The sequence below is a fragment of the Melospiza georgiana genome, chromosome W (assembly GCF_028018845.1).
Source record: "Melospiza georgiana isolate bMelGeo1 chromosome W, bMelGeo1.pri, whole genome shotgun sequence".
NCBI lineage: Eukaryota > Metazoa > Chordata > Aves > Passeriformes > Passerellidae > Melospiza > Melospiza georgiana.
In genome coordinates, this window is record NC_080464.1 from 32,392,727 (window position 1) to 32,409,350 (window position 16,624).

Sequence of the window (16,624 nt, forward strand, 5' to 3'; positions counted from 1 at the left end):
TGGGATTGTGTGCGCACCTTGCCAACTATTAGAAAACAGTACCTTTGCACTCTCCTGACTTTTCCAATCACATGAACATTCGATTGGAAGCTGTTTTGGACAACTTTTCTTTTCTTCCTGCCAAACACTTGGCAGACATCTCTGCAACGTCTAGAACATGATGGGAGATGTTTTCTGTGCTGGCACAGTTTTTCCTAGCCAGACATAGTGGAAAAGCTTTTTGCCGAGATGTAGATGAGAAGAGGTGCTAAAGACGAAGGTAGGATGCTGTCCGGAGCTAAGAGCCGCTCCCGGGCGTCTTTCGGCAGAAGCCGCGCTAAGGAGAGCACTGTGAGCGGCACAATCGTCTTGCGCGAGGAAGCCGCATCTTCGGCTCCGGGAGCCGGAGAGAGCGGCAGCTTCGGGAAGGTGAAGAAGCAAGCTGTACAACACTGGGATTGTGTGCGCACCTTGCCAACTGATACAAAACAGTACTTTTGCACTCTCCTGACTTTTCCAGTCACATGAACATTCGATTGGAAGCTGTTTTGGACAACTTTTCTTTTCTTCCTGCCAAACACTTGGCAGACATCCGTGCAACGTCTAGAACACAATGGGAGATGTTTTCTGTGCTGGCACAGTTTTTCCGAGCCAGACATAGCGGAAAAGCTTTTTGCCGAGTTGTAGATGAGAAGAGGCGCTAAAGACGAAGGTGGGATGCTGTCCGGAGCTAAGAGCCGCTCCCGGGCATCTTTCGGCAGAAGCCGCGCTAAGGAGAGCACTGTGAGCGGCACAATCGTCTTTGCGCGAAGAAGCCGCTTCTTCGGCTCCGGGAGCCGGAGAGAGCGGCAACTTGGAAAATGTATAGAAGCAAGCTGTACAACACTGGGATTGTGTGCGCACCTTGCCAACTATTAGAAAACAGTACTTTTGCACTCTCCTGACTTTTCCAGTCACATGAACATTCGATTGGAAGCTGTTTTGGACAACTTTTCTTTTCTTCCTACCAAACACTTGGCAGACATCCGTGCAACGTCTAGAACACGATGGGAGATGTTTTCTGTGCTGGCACAGTTTTTCCTAGCCAGACATAGTGGAAAAGCTTTTTGCTGAGATGTAGATGAGAAGAGGCACTAAAGACGAAGGTAGGATGCTGTCCGGAGCTAAGAGCCGCTCCCGGGCGTCTTTCGGCAGAAGCCGCGCTAAGGAGAGCACTGTGAGCGGCACAATCGTCTTTGCGCGAAGAAGCCGCTTCTTCGACTCCGGGAGCCGGGGAGAGCGGCAGCTTCGGGAAGGTGAAGAAGCAAGCTGTACAACACTGGGATTGTGTGCGCACCTTGCCAACTGATAGAAAACAGTACTTTGGCACTCTCCTGACTTTTCCAATCACATGAACATTCGATTGGAAGCATTTTGGACAATTTTTCTTTTCTTGCTGCCAAACACTTGGCAGACATCCGTGCAACGTCTAGAACACGATGGGAGATGTTTTCTGTGCTGGCACAGTTTTTCCTAGCCAGACATAGTGGAAAAGCTTTTTGCTGAGATGTAGATGAGAAGAGGCGCTAAAGACGAAGGTAGGATGCTGTCCGGAGCTAAGAGCCGCTCCCGGGCGTCTTTCGGCAGAAGCCGGGCTAAGGAGAGCACTGTGAGCGGCACAATCGTCTTTGCGCGAAGAAGCCGCTTCTTCGGCTCCGGGAGCCGGAGAGAGCGGCAGCTTCGGGAAGGTGAAGAAGCAAGCTGTACAACACTGGGATTGTGTGCGCACCTTGCCAACTGATACAAAACAGTACTTTTGCACTCTCCTGACTTTTCCAGTCACATGAACATTCGATTGGAAGCTGTTTTGGACAACTTTTCTTTTCTTCCTGCCAAACACTTGGCAGACATCCGTGCAACGTCTAGAACACAATGGGAGATGTTTTCTGTGCTGGCACAGTTTTTCCGAGCCAGACATAGCGGAAAAGCTTTTTGCCGAGTTGTAGATGAGAAGAGGCGCTAAAGACGAAGGTGGGATGCTGTCCGGAGCTAAGAGCCGCTCCCGGGCATCTTTCGGCAGAAGCCGCGCTAAGGAGAGCACTGTGAGCGGCACAATCGTCTTTGCGCGAAGAAGCCGCTTCTTCGGCTCCGGGAGCCGGAGAGAGCGGCAACTTGGAAAATGTATAGAAGCAAGCTGTACAACACTGGGATTGTGTGCGCACCTTGCCAACTATTAGAAAACAGTACTTTTGCACTCTCCTGACTTTTCCAGTCACATGAACATTCGATTGGAAGCTGTTTTGGACAACTTTTCTTTTCTTCCTACCAAACACTTGGCAGACATCCGTGCAACGTCTAGAACACGATGGGAGATGTTTTCTGTGCTGGCACAGTTTTTCCTAGCCAGACATAGTGGAAAAGCTTTTTGCTGAGATGTAGATGAGAAGAGGCACTAAAGACGAAGGTAGGATGCTGTCCGGAGCTAAGAGCCGCTCCCGGGCGTCTTTCGGCAGAAGCCGCGCTAAGGAGAGCACTGTGAGCGGCACAATCGTCTTTGCGCGAAGAAGCCGCTTCTTCGACTCCGGGAGCCGGGGAGAGCGGCAGCTTCGGGAAGGTGAAGAAGCAAGCTGTACAACACTGGGATTGTGTGCGCACCTTGCCAACTGATAGAAAACAGTACTTTGGCACTCTCCTGACTTTTCCAATCACATGAACATTCGATTGGAAGCATTTTGGACAATTTTTCTTTTCTTGCTGCCAAACACTTGGCAGACATCCGTGCAACGTCTAGAACACGATGGGAGATGTTTTCTGTGCTGGCACAGTTTTTCCTAGCCAGACATAGTGGAAAAGCTTTTTGCTGAGATGTAGATGAGAAGAGGCGCTAAAGACGAAGGTAGGATGCTGTCCGGAGCTAAGAGCCGCTCCCGGGCGTCTTTCGGCAGAAGCCGGGCTAAGGAGAGCACTGTGAGCGGCACAATCGTCTTTGCGCGAAGAAGCCGCTTCTTCGGCTCCGGGAGCCGGGGAGAGCGGCAGCTTCGGAAAGGTGAAGAAGCAAGCTGTACAACACTGGGATTGTGTGCGCACCTTGCCAACTATTAGAAAACAGTACTTTTGCACTCTCCTGACTTTTCCAATCACATGAACGTTCGATTGGAAGCTGTTTTGGACAACTTTTCTTTTCTTCCTGCCAAACACTTGGCAGACATCCGTGCAACGTCTAGAACACGATGGGAGATGTTTTCTGTGCTGGCACAGTTTTTCCTAGCCAGACATAGTGGAAAAGCTTTTTGCCGAGATGTAGATGAGAAGAGGCGCTAAAGACGAAGGTAGGATGCTGTCCGGAGCTAAGAGCCGCTCTCGGGCGTCTTTCGGCAGAAGCCGCGCTAAGGAGAGCACTGTGAGCGGCACAATCGTCTTGCGCGAAGAAGCCGCATCTTCGGCTCCGGGAGCCGGAGAGAGCGGCAGCTTCGGGAAGGTGAAGAAGCAAGCTGTACAACACTGGGATTGTGTGCGCACCTTGCCAACTGATACAAAACAGTACTTTTGCACTCTCCTGACTTTTCCAGTCACATGAACATTCGATTGGAAGCTGTTTTGGACAACTTTTCTTTTCTTCCTGCCAAACACTTGGCAGACATCCGTGCAACGTCTAGAACACAATGGGAGATGTTTTCTGTGCTGGCACAGTTTTTCCGAGCCAGACATAGCGGAAAAGCTTTTTGCCGAGTTGTAGATGAGAAGAGGCGCTAAAGACGAAGGTAGGATGCTGTCCGGAGCTAAGAGCCGCTCCCGGGCATCTTTCGGCAGAAGCCGCGCTAAGGAGAGCACTGTGAGCGGCACAATCGTCTTTGCGCGAAGAAGCCGCTTCTTCGGCTCCGGGAGCCGGAGAGAGCGGCAACTTGGAAAATGTATAGAAGCAAGCTGTACAACACTGGGATTGTGTGCGCACCTTGCCAACTATTAGAAAACAGTACTTTTGCACTCTCCTGACTTTTCCAGTCACATGAACATTCGATTGGAAGCTGTTTTGGACAACTTTTCTTTTCTTCCTACCAAACACTTGGCAGACATCCGTGCAACGTCTAGAACACGATGGGAGATGTTTTCTGTGCGGGCACAGTTTTTCCTAGCCAGACATAGTGGAAAAGCTTTTTGCTGAGATGTAGATGAGAAGAGGCACTAAAGACGAAGGTAGGATGCTGTCCGGAGCTAAGAGCCGCTCCCGGGCGTCTTTCGGCAGAAGCCGCGCTAAGGAGAGCACTGTGAGCGGCACAATCGTCTTTGCGCGAAGAAGCCGCTTCTTCGACTCCGGGAGCCGGGGAGAGCGGCAGCTTCGGGAAGGTGAAGAAGCAAGCTGTACAACACTGGGATTGTGTGCGCACCTTGCCAACTGATAGAAAACAGTACTTTGGCACTCTCCTGACTTTTCCAATCACATGAACATTCGATTGGAAGCATTTTGGACAATTTTTCTTTTCTTGCTGCCAAACACTTGGCAGACATCCGTGCAACGTCTAGAACACAATGGGAGATGTTTTCTGTGCTGGCACAGTTTTTCCTAGCCAGACATAGTGGAAAAGCTTTTTGCTGAGATGTAGATGAGAAGAGGCGCTAAAGACGAAGGTAGGATGCTGTCCGGAGCTAAGAGCCGCTCCCGGGCGTCTTTCGGCAGAAGCCGGGCTAAGGAGAGCACTGTGAGCGGCACAATCGTCTTTGCGCGAAGAAGCCGCTTCTTCGGCTCCGGGAGCCGGGGAGAGCGGCAGCTTCGGAAAGGTGAAGAAGCAAGCTGTACAACACTGGGATTGTGTGCGCACCTTGCCAACTATTAGAAAACAGTACTTTTGCACTCTCCTGACTTTTCCAATCACATGAACGTTCGATTGGAAGCTGTTTTGGACAACTTTTCTTTTCTTCCTGCCAAACACTTGGCAGACATCCGTGCAACGTCTAGAACACGGTGGGAGATGTTTTCTGTGCTGGCACAGTTTTTCTTAGCCAGACATAGTGGAAAAGCTTTTTGCCGAGATGTAGATGAGAAGAGGCGCTAAAGACGAAGGTAGGATGCTGTCCGGAGCTAAGAGCCGCTCCCGGGCGTCTTTCGGCAGAAGCCGCGCTAAGGAGAGCACTGTGAGCGGCACAATCGTCTTGCGCGAAGAAGCCGCATCTTCGGCTCCGGGAGCCGGAGAGAGCGGCAGCTTCGGGAAGGTGAAGAAGCAAGCTGTACAACACTGGGATTGTGTGCGCACCTTGCCAACTGATACAAAACAGTACTTTTGCACTCTCCTGACTTTTCCAGTCACATGAACATTCGATTGGAAGCTGTTTTGGACAACTTTTCTTTTCTTCCTGCCAAACACTTGGCAGACATCCGTGCAACGTCTAGAACACAATGGGAGATGTTTTCTGTGCTGGCACAGTTTTTCCTAGCCAGACATAGCGGAAAAGCTTTTTGCCGAGTTGTTGATGCGAAGAGGCGCTAAAGACGAAGGTAGGATGCTGTCCGGAGCTAAGAGCCGCTCCGGGGCGTCTTTCGGCAGAAGCCGCGCTAAGGAGAGCACTGTGAGCGGCACAATCGTCTTTGCGCGAAGAAGCCGCTTCTTCGGCTCCGGGAGCCGGAGAGAGCGGCAGCTTCGGAAAGGTGAAGAAGCAAGCTGTACAACACTGGGATTGTCTGCGCACCTTGCCAACTGATACAAAACAGTACTTTTGCACTCTCCTGACTTTTCCAGTCACATGAACATTCGATTGGAAGCTGTTTTGGACAACTTTTCTTACTGCCAAACACTTGGCAGAAATCCGTGCAACGTCTAGAACACGATGGGAGATGTTTTCTGTGCTGGCACAGTTTTTCCGAGCCAGACATAGTGGAAAAGCTTTTTGCCGAGATGTAGATGAGGAGAGGCGCTAAAGACGAAGGTAGGATGCTGTCCGGAGCTAAGAGCCGCTCCCGGGCGTCTTTCGGCAGAAGCCGCGCCAAGGAGAGCACTGTGAGCGGCACAATCATCTTTGCGCGAAGAAGCCGCTTCTTCGGCTCCGGGAAACCGGAGAGAGCGGCAACTTGGAAAATGTATAGAAGCAAGCTGTACAACACTGGGATTGTGTGCGCACCTTGCCAACTATTAGAAAACAGTACTTTTGCACTCTCCTGACTTTTCCAGTCACATGAACATTCGATTGGAAGCTGTTTTGGACAACTTTTCTTTTCTTCCTGCCAAACACTTGGCAGACATCCGTGCAACGTCTAGAACACGATGAGAGATGTTTTCTGTGCTGGCACAGTTTTTCCTAGCCAGACATAGTGGAAAAGCTTTCTGCCGAGATGTAGATGAGAAGAGGCGCTAAAGACGAAGGTAGGATGCTGTCCGGAGCTAAGAGCCGCTCCCGGGCGTCTTTCGGCAGAAGCCGCGCTAAGGAGAGCACTGTGAGCGGCACAATCGTCTTGCGCGAAGAAGCCGCATCTTCGGCTCCGGGAGCCGGAGAGAGCGGCAGCTTCGGGAAGGTGAAGAAGCAAGCTGTACAACACTGGGATTGTGTGCGCACCTTGCCAACTGATACAAAACAGTACTTTTGCACTCTCCTGACTTTTCCAGTCACATGAACATTCGATTGGAAGCTGTTTTGGACAACTTTTCTTTTCTTCCTGCCAAACACTTGGCAGACATCCGTGCAACGTCTAGAACACAATGGGAGATGTTTTCTGTGCTGGCACAGTTTTTCCTAGCCAGACATAGCGGAAAAGCTTTTTGCCGAGTTGTTGATGCGAAGAGGCGCTAAAGACGAAGGTAGGATGCTGTCCGGAGCTAAGAGCCGCTCCGGGGCGTCTTTCGGCAGAAGCCGCGCTAAGGAGAGCACTGTGAGCGGCACAATCGTCTTTGCGCGAAGAAGCCGCTTCTTCGGCTCCAGGAGCCGGAGAGAGCGGCAGCTTCGGGAAGGTGAAGAAGCAAGCTGTACAACACTGGGATTGTCTGCGCACCTTGCCAACTGATACAAAACAGTACTTTTGCACTCTCCTGACTTTTCCAGTCACATGAACATTCGATTGGAAGCTGTTTTGGACAACTTTTCTTACTGCCAAACACTTGGCAGAAATCCGTGCAACGTCTAGAACACGATGGGAGATGTTTTCTGTGCTGGCACAGTTTTTCCGAGCCAGACATAGTGGAAAAGCTTTTTGCCGAGATGTAGATGAGGAGAGGCGCTAAAGACGAAGGTAGGATGCTGTCCGGAGCTAAGAGCCGCTCCCGGGCGTCTTTCGGCAGAAGCCGCGCCAAGGAGAGCACTGTGAGCGGCACAATCATCTTTGCGCGAAGAAGCCGCTTCTTCGGCTCCGGGAAACCGGAGAGAGCGGCAACTTGGAAAATGTATAGAAGCAAGCTGTACAACACTGGGATTGTGTGCGCACCTTGCCAACTATTAGAAAACAGTACTTTTGCACTCTCCTGACTTTTCCAGTCACATGAACATTCGATTGGAAGCTGTTTTGGACAACTTTTCTTTTCTTCCTGCCAAACACTTGGCAGACATCCGTGCAACGTCTAGAACACGATGAGAGATGTTTTCTGTGCTGGCACAGTTTTTCCTAGCCAGACATAGTGGAAAAGCTTTCTGCCGAGATGTAGATGAGAAGAGGCGCTAAAGACGAAGGTGGGATGCTGTCCGGAGTTAAGAGCCGCTCCCGGGCGTCTTTCGGCAGAAGCCGCGCTAAGGAGAGCACTGTGAGCGGCACAAACGTCTTTGCGCGAAGAAGCCGCTTCTTCGGCTCCGGGAGCCGGAGAGGGCGGCAGCTTCAGAAAGGTGAAGAAACAAGCTGTACAACACTGGGATTGTGTGCGCACCTTGCCAACTATTAGAAAACAGTACCTTTGCACTCTCCTGACTTTTCCAATCACATGAACATTCGATTGGAAGCTGTTTTGGACAACTTTTCTTTTCTTCCTGCCAAACACTTGGCAGACATCTCTGCAACGTCTAGAACACGATGGGAGATGTTTTCTGTGCTGGCACAGTTTTTCCTAGCCAGACATAGTGGAAAAGCTTTTTGCCGAGATGTAGATGAGAAGAGGCGCTAAAGACGAAGGTAGGATGCTGTCCGGAGCTAAGAGCCGCTCCCGGGCGTCTTTCGGCAGAAGCCGCGCTAAGGAGAGCACTGTGAGCGGCACAATCGTCTTGCGCGAAGAAGCCGCATCTTCGGCTCCGGGAGCCGGAGAGAGCGGCAGCTTCGGGAAGGTGAAGAAGCAAGCTGTACAACACTGGGATTGTGTGCGCACCTTGCCAACTGATACAAAACAGTACTTTTGCACTCTCCTGACTTTTCCAGTCACATGAACATTCGATTGGAAGCTGTTTTGGACAACTTTTCTTTTCTTCCTGCCAAACACTTGGCAGACATCCGTGCAACGTCTAGAACACAATGGGAGATGTTTTCTGTGCTGGCACAGTTTTTCCTAGCCAGACATAGTGGAAAAGCTTTTTGCTGAGATGTAGATGAGAAGAGGCGCTAAAGACGAAGGTAGGATGCTGTCCGGAGCTAAGAGCCGCTCCCGGGCGTCTTTCGGCAGAAGCCGGGCTAAGGAGAGCTCTGTGAGCGGCACAATCGTCTTTGCGCGAAGAAGCCGCTTCTTCGGCTCCGGGAGCCGGAGAGAGCGGCAGCTTCGGAAAGGTGAAGAAGCAAGCTGTACAACACTGGGATTGTGTGCGCACCTTGCCAACTATTAGAAAACAGTACTTTTGCACTCTCCTGACTTTTCCAATCACATGAACATTCGATTGGAAACTGTTTTGGACAACTTTTCTTTTCTTCCTGCCAAAAACTTGGCAGAAATCCGTGCAACGTCTAGAACACGATGGGAGATGTTTTCCGTGCTGGCACAGTTTTTCCGAGCCAGGCATAGTGGAAAAGCTTTTTGCCGAGATGTAGATGAGAAGAGGCGCTAAAGACGAAGGTAGGATGCTGTCTGTAGCTAAGAGCCGCTCTGGGGCGTCTTTCGGCAGAAGCCACGCTAAGGAGAGCACTGTGAGCGGCACAATCGTCTTTGCGTGAAGAAGCCGCTTCTTCGGCTCCGGGAGCCGGGGAGAGCGGCAGCTTCGGGAAGGTGAAGAAGCAAGCTGTACAACACTGGGATTGTGTGCGCACCTTGCCAACTGATAGAAAACAGTACTTTTGCACTCTCCTGACTTTTCCAATCACATGAACATTCGATTGGAAGCTGTTTTGGACAACTTTCCTTTTCTTCCTGCCAAACACTTGGCAGACATCCGTGCAACGTCTAGAACACGATGGGAGATGTTTTCTGTGCTGGCACAGTTTTTCCGAGCCAGACATAGTGGAAAAGCTTTTTGCCGAGATGTAGATGAGAAGAGGCGCTAAAGACGAAGGTAGGATGCTGTCCAGAGCTAAGAGCCGCTCCGGGGCGTCTTTTGGCAGAAGCCACGCTAAGGAGAGCACTGTGAGCGGCACAATCGTCTTTGCGCGAAGAAGCCGCTTCTTCGGCTCCGGGAGCCGGAGAGAGCGGCAACTTGGAAAATGTATAGAAGCAAGCTGTACAACACTGGGATTGTGTGCGCACCTTGCCAACTATTAGAAAACAGTACTTTTGCACTCTCCTGACTTTTCCAGTCACATGAACATTCGATTGGAAGCTGTTTTGGACAACTTTTCTTTTCTTCCTGCCAAACACTTGGCAGACATCCGTGCAACGTCTAGAACATGATGGGAGATGTTTTCTGTGCTGGCACAGTTTTTCCGAGCCAGACATAGTGGAAAAGCTTTTTGCTGAGATGTAGATGAGAAGAGGCGCTAAAGACGAAGGTAGGATGCTGTCCGGAGCTAAGAGCCGCTCCCGGGCGTCTTTCGGCAGAAGCCGCGCTAAGGAGAGCACTGTGAGCGGCACAATCGTCTTTGCGCGAAGAAGCCGCATCTTCGGCTCCGGGAGCCGGGGAGAGCGGCAGCTTCGGAAAGGTGAAGAAGCAAGCTGTACAACACTGGGATTGTGTGCGCACCTTGCCAACTATTAGAAAACAGTACTTTTGCACTCTCCTGACTTTTCCAGTCACATGAACGTTCGATTGGAAGCTGTTTTGGACAACTTTTCTTTTCTTCCTGCCAAACACTTGGCAGACATCCGTGCAACGTCTAGAACACGATGGGAGATGTTTTCTGTGCTGGCAGAGTTTTTCCTAGCCAGACATAGTGGAAAAGCTTTCTGCCGAGATGTAGATGAGAAGAGGCGCTAAAGACAAAGGTAGGATGCTGTCCGGAGCTAAGAGCCGCTCCGGGGCGTCTTTCGGCAGAAGCCGCGCTAAGGAGAGCACTGTGAGCGGCACAATCGTCTTTGCGCGAAGAAGCCGCTTCTTCGGCTCCGGGATCCGTGGAGAGCGGCAGCTTCGGAAAGGTGAAGAAGCAAGCTGTACAACACTGGGATTGTGTGCGCAGCTTGCCAACTCATAGAAAACAGTACTTTTGCACTCTCCTGACTTTTCCAATCACATGAACGTTCGATTGGAAGCTGTTTTGGACAACTTTTCTTTTCTTCCTGCCAAACACTTGGCAGACATCCGTGCAACGTCTAGAACATGATGGGAGATGTTTTCTGTGCTGGTACAGTTTTTCTTAGCCAGACATAGTGGAAAAGCTTTTTGCCGAGATGTAGATGAGAAGAGGTGCTAAAGACGAAGGTAGGATGCTGTCCGGAGCTAAGAGCCGCTCCCGGGCGTCTTTCGGCAGAAGCCGCGCTAAGGAGAGCACTGTGAGCGGCACAATCGTCTTTGCGCGAAGAAGCCGCTTCTTCGGCTCCGGGAGCCGGAGAGGGCGGCAGCTTCAGAAAGGTGAAGAAGCAAGCTGTACAACACTGGGATTGTGTGCGCACCTTGCCAACTATTAGAAAACAGTACTTTTGCACTCTCCTGACTTTTCCAGTCACATGAACATTCGATTGGAAGCTGTTTTGGACAACTTTTCTTTTCTTCCTGCCAAACACTTGGCAGAAATCCGTGCAACGTCTAAAACACGATGGGAGATGTTTTCTGTGCTGGCACAGTTTTTCCTAGCCAGACATAGTGGAAAAGCTTTTTTCCAAGATGTAGATGAGAAGAGGGGCTAAAGACGAAGGTAGGATGCTATCCGGAGCTAAGAGCCGCTCCCGGGCGTCTTTCGGCAGAAGCCGCGCTAAGGAGAGCACTGTGAGCGGCACAATCGTCTTTGCGCGAAGAAGCCGCTTCTTCGGCTCCGGGAGCCGGAGAGAGCGGCAGCTTCGGAAAGGAGAAGAAGCAAGCTGTACAACACTGGGATTGTGTGCGCACCTTGCCAACTGATACAAAGCAGTACTTTTGCACTCTCCTGACTTTTCCAGTCACATGAACATTCGATTAGAAGCTGTTTTGGACAACTTTTCTTTTCTTCCTGCCAAACACTTGGCAGACATCCGTGCAACGTCTGGAACACGATGGGAGATGTTTTCGGTGCTGGCACAGTTTTTCCTAGCAGACATAGTGGAAAAGCTTTTTGCCGAGATGTAGATGAGAAGAGGCGCTAAAGACGAAGGTAGGATGCTGTCCAGAGCTAAGAGCCGCTCCGGGGCGTCTTTCGGCAGAAGGCACGCTAAGGAGACCACTGTGAGCGGCACAATCGTCCTTGCGCGAAGAAGCCGCTTCTTCGGCTCCGGGAGGCGGAGGGAGCGGCAGCTTCGGGAAGGTGAAGAAGCAAGCTGTACAACACTGGGATTGTGTGCGCACCTTGCCAACTGATACAAAACAGTACTTTTGCACTCTCCTGACTTTTCCAGTCACATGAACATTCGATTAGAAGCTGTTTTGGACAACTTTTCTTTTCTTCCTGCCAAACACTTGGCAGACATCCGTGCAACGTCTAGAACACGATGGGAGATGTTTTCTGTGCTGGCACAGTTTTTCCTAGCCAGACATAGTGGAAAAGCTTTTTGCTGAGATGTAGATGAGAAGAGGCGCTAAAGACGAAGGTAGGATGCTGTCCGGAGCTAAGAGCCGCTCCCGGGCGTCTTTCGGCAGAAGCCGCGCTAAGGAGAGCACTGTGAGCGGCACAATCGTCTTTGCGCGAAGAAGCCGCATCTTCGGCTCCGGGAGCCGGGGAGAGCGGCAACTCGGAAAAGGTAAAGAAGCAAGCTGTACAACACTGGGATTGTGTGCGCACCTTGCCAACTATTAGAAAACAGTACTTTTGCACTCTCCTGACTTTTCCAGTCACATGAACATTCGATTGGAAGCTGTTTTGGACAACTTTTCTTTTCTTCCTGCCAAACACTTGGCAGACATCCGTGCAACGTCTAGAACACGATGGGAGATGTTTTCTGTGCTGGCACAGTTTTTCCGAGCCAGACATAGTGGAAAAGCTTTTTGCCGAGATGTAGATGAGAAGAGGCGCTAAAGACGAAGGTAGGATGCTGTCCGGAGCTAAGAGCCGCTCCCGGGCGTCTTTCGGCAGAAGCCGCGCTAAGGAGAGCACTGTGAGCGGCACAATCGTCTTGCGCGAAGAAGCCGCATCTTCGGCTGCGGGAGCCGGAGAGAGCGGCAGCTTCGGGAAGGTGAAGAAGCAAGCTGTACAACACTGGGATTGTGTGCGCACCTTGCCAACTATTAGAAAACAGTACTTTTGCACTCTCCTGACTTTTCCAATCACATGAACGTTCGATTGGAAGCTGTTTTTGACAACTTTTCTTTTCTTCCTGCCAAACACTTGGCAGACATCCATGCAACGTCTAGAACACAATGGGAGATGTTTTCTGTGCTGGCACAGTTTTTCCTAGCCAGACATAGCGGAAAAGCTTTTTGCCGAGTTGTAGATGAGAAGAGGCGCTAAAGACGAAGGTAGGATGCTGTCCGGAGCTAAGAGCCGCTCCCGGGCGTCTTTCGGCAGAAGCCGCGCTAAGGAGAGCACTGTGAGCGGCACAATCATCTTGCGCGAAGAAGCCGCATCTTCGGCTGCGGGAGCCGGAGAGAGCGGCAGCTTCGGGAAGGTGAAGAAGCAAGCTGTACAACACTGGGATTGTGTGCGCACCTTGCCAACTATTAGAAAACAGTACTTTTGCACTCTCCTGACTTTTCCAATCACATGAACGTTCGATTGGAAGCTGTTTTGGACAACTTTTCTTTTCTTCCTGCCAAACACTTGGCAGACATCCATGCAACGTCTAGAACACAATGGGAGATGTTTTCTGTGCTGGCACAGTTTTTCCTAGCCAGACATAGCGGAAAAGCTTTTTGCCGAGTTGTAGATGAGAAGAGGCGCTAAAGACGAAGGTAGGATGCTGTCCGGAGCTAAGAGCCGCTCCCGGGCGTCTTTCGGCAGAAGCCACGCTAAGGAGACCACTGTGAGCGGCACAATCGTCTTGCGCGAAGAAGCCGCATCTTCGGCTGCGGGAGCCGGAGAGAGCGGCAGCTTCGGGAAGGTGAAGAAGCAAGCTGTACAACACTGGGATTGTGTGCGCACCTTGCCAACTGATACAAAACAGTACTTTTGCACTCTCCTGACTTTTCCAGTCACATGAACATTCGATTGGAAGCTGTTTTGGACAACTTTTCTTTTCTTCCTGCCAAACACTTGACAGACATCCGTGCAACGTCTAGAACACAATGGGAGATGTTTTCTGTGCTGGCACAGTTTTTCCTAGCCAGACATAGCGGAAAAGCTTTTTGCCGAGTTGTAGATGAGAGAAGGCGCTAAAGACGAAGGTAGGATGCTGTCCGGAGCTAAGAGCCGCTCCCGGGCGTCCTTCGGCAGAAGCCGCGCTAAGGAGAGCACTGTGAGCGGCACAATCGTCTTTGCGCGAAGAAGCCGCTTCTTCGGCTCCGGGAGCCGAAGCTAGCGGCAACTTGGAAAATGTATAGAAGCAAGCTGTACAACACTGGGATTGTGTGCGCACCTTGCCAACTATTAGAAAACAGTACTTTTGCACTCTTCTGACTTTTCCAGTCACATGAACATTCGATTGGAAGCTGTTTTGGACAACTTTTCTTTTCTTCCTGCCAAACACTTGGCAGACATCCGTGCAACGTCTAGAACACGATGGGAGATGTTTTCTGTGCTGGCACAGTTTTTTCCTAGCCAGACATAGTGGAAAAGCTTTTTGCTGAGATGTAGATGAGAAGAGGCGCTAAAGACGAAGGTAGGATGCTGTCCGGAGCTAAGAGCCGCTCCCGGGCGTCTTTCGGCAGAAGCCGCGCTAAGGAGAGCACTGAGAGCGGCACAATCGTCTTTGCGCGAAGAAGCCGCATGTTCGGCTCCTTGAGTCGTGGAGAGCGGCAGCTTCGGAAAGGTGAAGAAGCAAGCTGTACAACACTGGGATTGTGTGCGCACCTTGCCAACTCATAGAAAACAGTACTTTTGCACTCTCCTGACTTTTCCAATCACATGAACATTCGATTGGAAGCTGTTTTGGACAACTATTTTTTTCTTCCTGCCAAACACTTGGAAGACATCTCTGCAACTTCTAGAACACGATGGGAGATGTTTTCTGTGCTGGCACAGTTTTTCCTAGCCAGACATAGTGGAAAAGCTTTTTGCCGAGATGTAGATGAGAAGAGGCGCTAAAGACGAAGGTAGGATGCTGTCCGGAGCTAAGAGCCACTCCCGGGCGTCTTTTGGCAGAAGCCGCGCTAAGGAGAGCACTGTGAGCGGCACAATCGTCTTGGCGCGAAGAAGCCACTTCTTCGGCTTCGGGAGCCGGGGAGAGAGGAAACTCGGAAAAGGTAAAGAAGCAAGCTGTACAACACTGGGATTGTGTGCGCACCTTGCCAACTATTAGAAAACAGTACTTTTGCACTCTCCTGACTTTTCCAGTCACATGAACATTCGATTGGAAGCTGTTTTGGACAACTTTTCTTTTCTTCCTGCCAAACACTTGGCAGACATCCGTGCAACGTCTAGAACACGATGGGAGATGTTTTCTGTGCTGGCACAGTTTTTCCTAGCCATACATAGTGGAAAAGCTTTTTGCTGCGATGTAGATGAGAAGCTTTTTGCTGAGATGTAGATGAGAAGAGGCTCTAAAGACGAAGGTAGGATGCTGTCCGGAGCTAAGAGCCGCTCCCGGGCGTCTTTCGGCAGAAGCCGCGCTAAGGAGAGCACTGTGAGCGGCACAATCGTCTTGGCGCGAAGAAGCCACTTCTCCGGCTCCGGGAGCCGGAGAGAGCGGCAGCTTCAGGAAGGTGAAGAAGCAAGCTGTACAACACTGGGATTGTGTGCGCACCTTGCCAACTGATGGAAAACAGTACCTTTGCACTCTCCTGACTTTTCCAATCACATGAACATTCGATTGGAAGCTGTTTTGGACAACTGTTCTTTTCTTCCTGCCAAACACTTGGCGGAAATCCGTGCAACGTCTAGAACACGATGGGAGATGTTTTCTGTGCTGGCACAGTTTTTCCGAGCCAGACATAGTGGAAAAGCTTTTTGCCTAGATGTAGATGAGAAGAGGTGCTACAGACGAAGGTAGGATGCTGTCCGGAGCTAAGAGCCGCTCCCGGGCGTCTTTCGGCAGAAGCCACGCTAAGGAGAGCACTGTGAGCGGCACAATCGTCTTTGCGCGAAGAAGCCGCTTCTTCGGCTCCGGGAGCCGGAGAGAGCGGCAGCTTCGGGAAGGTGAAGAAGCAAGCTGTACAACACTGGGATTGTGTGCGCACCTTGCCAACTATTAGAAAACAGTACTTTTGCACTCTCCTGACTTTTCCAGTCACATGAACATTCGATTGGAAGCTGTTTTGGACAACTTTTCTTTTCTTCCTGCCAAACACTTGGCAGACATCCGTGCAACGTCTAGAACACAATAGGAGATGTTTTCTGTGCTGGCACAGTTTTTCCTAGCCAGACATAGCGGAAAACCTTTTTGCCGAGTTGTAGATGAGAAGAGGCGCTAAAGACGAAGGTAGGATGCTGTCCGGAGCTAAGAGCCGCTCCCGGGCGTCTTTCGGCAGAAGCCGCGCTAAGGAGAGCACTGTGAGCGGCACAATCGTCTTTGCGCGAAGAAGCCGCTTCTTCGGCTCCGGGAGCCGGAGAGAGCGGCAACTTGGAAAATGTATAGAAGCAAGCTGTACAACACTGGGATTGTGTGCGCACCTTGCCAACTATTAGAAAACAGTACCTTTGCACTCTCCTGACTTTTCCAATCACATGAACATTCGATTGGAAGCTGTTTTGGACAACTTTTCTTTTCTTCCTGCAAAACACTTGGAAGACATCTCTGCAACTTCTAGAACACGATGGGAGATGTTTTCTGTGCTGGCACAGTTTTTCCTAGCCAGACATAGTGGAAAAGCTTTTTGCCGAGATGTAGATGAGAAGAGGCGCTAAAGACGAAGGTAGGATGCTGTCCGGAGCTAAGAGCCGCTCCCGGGCGTCTTTCGGCAGACGCCGTGCTAAGGAGAGCACTGTGAGCGGCACAATCGTCTTTGCGCGAAGAAGCCGCTTCTTCGGCTGCGGGAGCCGGAGAGAGCGGCAGCTTCGAAAAAGTGAAGAAACAAGCTGTACAACACTGGGATTGTGTGCGCACCTTGCCAACTCATAGAAAACAGTACCTTTGCACTCTCCTGACTTTTCCAATCACATGAACATTCGATTGGAAGCAGTTTTGGACAACTTTTCTTTTCTTCCTGCCAAACACTTGGCAGACATCCGTGCAACGTCTAGAACACGATG